The 6092-nt window shown below is 36.1% G+C and overlaps 1 pseudogene; it reads right to left on the reverse strand.

The window, feature by feature from the left end:
- Positions 1 to 916: 916 nt before the first annotated feature.
- LOC132169490 (phospholipase A1-Igamma1, chloroplastic pseudogene) lies at positions 917 to 2458 on the reverse strand (annotated as a pseudogene).
- Between the last annotated feature and the right edge of the window lie 3634 nt (positions 2459 to 6092).

Below are 6092 nucleotides of genomic sequence, written 5' to 3' on the forward strand. Positions count from 1 at the left end.
CAATAAAACCCACAAAAAATTCTAAAAAATACCTCTATTTTTTCCAAAATTTTTTGAAGTAACGGAACCCTAGCCGGACTTCTTACCTGTGACGGAGTGATGCCGGAAATTACCACCCCTAGCTTGAACTAGCCTTGACCCTAAAGACAAATAACTCCTTAAAGAGTTGTATCTAATAACATTCATAACACCTTTAAGAAATGCATGTTAATTGTTAAGAGGTACCACTGTTTCTATAAAAGGATGCATGGTACATGAATTTATTCATCTTTGCATTCTCTCTCAATTGACAGAGTATAATAAAAGATAAGATACAAAATAATTGTTTATTAATTAATATATTACAATTTTTAACTCAACCACCTATCAAAATGTCTAATTTAATTAAAAAAAAAAAAAAAATTGAGTAGTTGCTCATGATAGATGTAGGCTCTTTAAAGTTCGATGTATAAAATGATTTTTGTTATAACATGCTAGCTAGCGGGCCAAACTTTTTGTTTATTAATTGTTATACTTGCGTCCAATCCTAATATGAATTAAATGGAAGAGCTATTATATAACCTATTTCGCATTGAGAGTATTATTTAATAGATTCTACTTTGACTATAAATATTTGAGACTTGACTTTTCTTTCCTTCTTTTTTGTCTCTTTCCCTTCCTCCTTTTTCTATTTTTTCCTTACTCTGCTTCTTCTTTCCTTTAGTTTCGGACTACAAAGGCATTGCTTTAAATATCTGAAATTCCTTTAAATCTCTGTTAACAATATTGGAAGAAATGTTTTATTTTTAATTTCGTTAGCAAAAATATGGTTATGAATATGTGTGCATGATAGCTTTAGATATTAATTAGAGCTAGGCTTAAGACCAAATACGTCCTAACACAATTTAGGTTTTGTTTTATAATAAAAAATTATAGTTTATACCGCATATAGTACAGATTCAAGTACATCATGTGTTTGCATTCTATCTACAAAAGGATGAACACTTTTCTCCCTAGCAGGTGAAGGTATGTCTTCAGGATCTCTCTTTGGTTTTTCCCATCTTCCATGAGCATTACAAACTAATCCCTTGTTGGCCAATTGATACCAACAACGTGGGATCCTAAGCTCATCAACCAACATGTCACATGCCTTGTTCACTAAGGCAACATCCCTCCTTGCATCAGACTGAAATGTTATGCTAGTACTATGAAACCCATCGACAAGATGAAGGTATGTCTCGAGGCTATGGAACCCTGCCAAATCCAATCTTCTTTTGAGGTAAGGCGATGAACGAACATCGAGCTTCAATTCCACTCCAACATGGGTGTATACCCATTTTAATGTCCCCGTGATATCATCAAATTTTTGTAAACCCTCGTTGAATACAAGTCCTGGCATCCGAGGGACCATGTCTTGCTTAACCACCACCCTCAATGTTTTAACTTCTAGCTGATGAAGCTCATCTCGGAAAGCCACGTTTCCGACCCTCGGCGCGCCGAAGGAAATCACGCTAACGGGAAGGTTGGGAATGGTTGATGCGGCTTCGTGAGCATTGAGGAGAGCCAGTGCGCCACCCAAGCTATGACCGGTGATTGTAAGGCTAACTTGTTCACCTTTTTCCCTATACAATTCAACAAGCCTTGTCACTTCTTTCATCACTTGCTCTGAGGCGCTTGTTTTGTTGTACCTAGTAGATTCATTCTTACTAGTGTAAAGACTATGAAACCCATGTTCAACTTCGGCATTCCTCTTCCCAAATGTCTCTAACTTCCTTTGCATATCCTCGTACCACTCCGAGGGCGCCACAGTTCCACGCCATGCCACCACATTGTCTCTCCGTCCGATCCTACATGTCTCCTCGTCATCGCTGACCACCACATATCCCATCCAGTTGGAATCTTTGCTCCACGTGTTGACCAAATGTGACCTCTCCAGCCACTGAGGCATATCTATGTGGGACATGGCATAAATATAGTTGGTGACTCTGTAGCCATTTTTAGTGAGGCCTAGTTTCTCAAACAAGTTTTTGCGGTTGTAGCGGCAACTCCCGCAATACTCGGAGAAAGATTCAAAATCAAAAGCGTCGTATGTTGCTTGTGCGAATTCTCCATATTTGACAACCTCTCGTCGGAGCCAAGGTTGAAGAGGATCCAAAAGATTGTCCCAATCTGAAGAACCGTGGATCTCACACCACTTATGCGCTATCACCTCCTTGGGAGAAGTTGTTGGAGTGGAGTGTTTCTCTTCACTAAAAGAGTCCCAAATGGATTGGTGAAGCTCCGTCCGAGGAGGGGTTTCAAGATGGAGGTGGAGGAGATGTGAGAGCGATTCAGTAAGACGTGAAGTCGGATTTGATGGTTTTGTTTTCGGGGGATCAAGAAGAGCTTGTTGATGGGCATGGACTACAGAAAACTTGGTCTTGCTGGAGGATTGTGTGGTGGGAAGATGAGTGTAGATGATCTTTGTGGATAGAGCCATGATTGGTCGCCAAGGTGATTATCGGGGATTACCTGGAAATGCTTAGAATTTGAAGGTGAAGATTCTTGTTGAGGGGATGTTGGGGAGATGGAGAGAGGCCGAGGGTATATATAATAGGAAGAGAGGAAGAGTTTCACGAGGAATGGTAGTGGACTGGAGATAATGTTAAAAGCCTCGACTTGTAGATGAAAAGGTCATATTATATGACTCGGTCTCACAGGTTAACGTTGATGGGGATTGGGTCAGTAGTGGTACTATTTGAATTATTGAAAGCTAATAATTATTTAAATACTAACAATCTATGTAGCTTATATATTAAAACATACATAGTAATTGCGTTTACGTACAATGGGAATCAAGCCCCAAATTAAAATGTACGTTTGAAAGCATTCCTTAGCTTTGACTTAGAATATCATTTTTGTCACGACAGTACTCTAGCGTACAATTTGGAGTTGAATTTTGCATATATTTCCGATTCAAATATCATTTTTGAATTTAGCGTACAAGAAGCTGCAAAATATTTTGCTTTCAACGCGTCGGGGTTCGTATTCCAACGTCATATGTGCATCATCATCTTGCAATATTATTCTTTGGCTTAAAAAAAAAATGCATTAATTCACTCAATTTTTATATTTTCTAAAACATAAAGATATTTGTCAAGGAAATAATAGCCGAGAAAAATAAGCTAGGGTTAAATTGAACCCAGATCTAGAGAATCCATTCTCTCTTTATCCCAAATATTCCAAATGGATTCATTAATTAACTTTTTAAAGAGTACTTGAAACGTCGTCTTTATATATATATATATATTAAACTTACTGTCTACATAGAACGAATGAGTCTCATTTCTTTGATGAGCAGAGGGCCCATTCTAGCCAGCCCAAATATAGTATTAATGCTTTACTATTTAAGGTCGTTTTATTTGAACTATATATTGGCAGGAGACTCGATGAAGAAAATCTAAAGTACCCAAAAAACTGGACAATATTAGATAATGGTGGGCGGTTATTAACCGTTCGCTAACCGCCTTCCGCCTTTATATATATATATATATATATATATAATTTAGAATTGATGTAGTATGTAGTAAGGTATTATCATATAATATATTATCATAAAAACGACGTCATTTTGTTTAAATGCCAAATGTGACGTGGCATTTAAAATTACTAATAGATTAAAATTCAATAATAATCATCTCAAATTCAAAGTTGATTTTAAATGTCACATCACATTTGGGATGACTCTATAAGAACTCTTACCCTTCTTATATCATTACTCGTTAATGTAGAATTCTAGAAAGTTTTAAAAGACATATCATATTTGGGAAGACTATAAGATGATTGTAGTTATTGTTATATCATTACTTGCATTTGAGATTGTGATTTTAAATTAATTCACAGATAAAGAAAATTGCTATTGGAAAAATGTAGAAAATTTACATTTACAAATCGTTAGTACAAATCACATGTAGGGGTGGGCAAAAACCCGCCCCGATCGGCCTATATTTGGGTTTTTTTTTTTTTGCAAAAACGGGTTAAATTTCTTCCAACCCATAAAGGGCAAGGTGGGTTTCGGGTTTATAAAGTTTTGGGCAGCGGGTACCCGCCCCGCTGATTAGCATATAAAATGAAAAAACCCTAACTTCTTCTAATTTTGACGCCTCCTAAGACCTCCTCTCTCACTCTCGCCAATCCCTCTCTCTTTCTCGTCGCTTCCTCTAGTCACAAAGCACTGACCTAGCTGCCACTCCTAGATTTCTCTCTCATCTCTCCCTCTCTCTGGAAAGTGAACTAACGCTCTCTCTCTCTCTCTCCCTTTCGCCTCTCACAGACTCACAGTGCCTTCATGATGGAAGTATTTTTTTTAAAAAAACAAACACACAATTTTAAAAGTTAAACTACAATTTTAAAAGTGAAAGTGCGATTTTATCAAACACTTAACTATACATTTAAATTAATTATACTTTTTTAAAATCACAAAGTCAAGCCGAGGTCGCAGGAGAATAAGGGAACATTGAACTCATTTGAGTAGAATAAGGGAAGATTGAACTCATTTGAGTTTGACTTTATGACATACTGCATCCAACCAGTACCGGACGATTGCTGCAAACCTTTGTGACATTCAACACGTACACCTTGGCAATATTCCAACTTCCACGTGTGAATAAAACATTCAGTCAATTACTTTCTTGCACGTATTATGTAAAGATGTGGACTGAAAGACACTGGCTACCTACCAGCGAATGCATCAAATTAAGACGAACAAAAATTACTAATTTATCCATACACCAAAGAAGACCCATAAATCCATTCTAACTAGTTAATTACTCTTCATCCCTGTAAATATATCCATAAAATTTTACACGTCATCTATCATTAAATTTTCAAAAATGTCTTCTCTATTTGTTTCCAATATCCCAAATGTCTTTCTTAATTAATTTATTGAGTTGAATATAATAAGAAACAATTATTTTGCATCTTTCCTTTTATTTATATTTTCTTAACATAGATATTAATTGTATTTTTTATATATTAATTAATACCCAATTTTAATATATTTCTCATTAGCCAACTTCCATAAAATTTATTGGTTCCGCGTAAGGGTTATAGGTCTATGTTAGGCTTTAATTTTTTTTTATTATTTATTTATTTATTTGTTTTTTGTTTTAGAGAAATTAAGCAAATTTATAAATATGAAAATCAAATCAAGTACAATACTCAGCTAAGATAATATCAGAAATACATGGGGACATTCCTTGAGAAGAACATAATCCTCCCTTAACGTTTCCTTTGCAAGCCTATGGCCTATGGAAAAGGATCCTCTTGAGTCCTGTTGGATTGGAGAGGTCTCCAGTTAATGGCCAGGATCCTCATGCCACATGTCCCATCTATTTAAATATAATAAAATATTATTTTTTATTTTAAAAATAAATAAAAACTAAAATAATCTAATAATGTTTTTTTTTTTTTTTTTATGGCCCTTGGCGGTGGCCGGACCACCCCCAAGGGCCACCGTTTGGCCTGGGCTGGTCGAACGGCCACCCTTTGGGGCCGGTTGGAGGTGGCTTCCCTTGGGGGTGGCCGATTTTTTTAATTTTTTTGTTTTTTGTTTTTTTATATGGCCCTTGGGGTGGCTGGAGGGCCATATAAAAAAATATATATATTATTTTAGTTTTTATTTATTTTTAAAATAAAAAATTATATTTAAATAGGTGGGACACGTGGCATGAGAATGGCCCTAAGATTTTTCCTAGTGCCATCCTCATGACAGGATTGGAGAGGAGCGAGATCCATGGCCTATGGGCTGCGCCATTTAAACCCCGCTTCACATGTTTAACTTTCTATTGGTGTTTGGAGTTCAATACCCCTCTAGCATCATCAATTAATGTCTCGTAATTTTTACTGCCACTGTTTAATTTAATGTCCATTTCACAGTCTGAAAATTCTTTATCTCTTTATCTGCAATTAATATTCCAAATGGCTTCGTTTTTAATAAGTTGTTTCATCTCTTTTAAACTTATTATCAATATTGCCCTCCTCCCCTTCTTTTCTTCATTGAGGTTGGCAAAATTTGTTACATAGTTCAACAATTAACATAATACTTCCAACCACTAGTCGACGAAGCTGCAAAC

This window comes from Corylus avellana, chromosome 1, assembly GCF_965113065.1.
Source record: "Corylus avellana chromosome 1, dhCorAvel1.hap1.2, whole genome shotgun sequence".
NCBI lineage: Eukaryota > Viridiplantae > Streptophyta > Magnoliopsida > Fagales > Betulaceae > Corylus > Corylus avellana.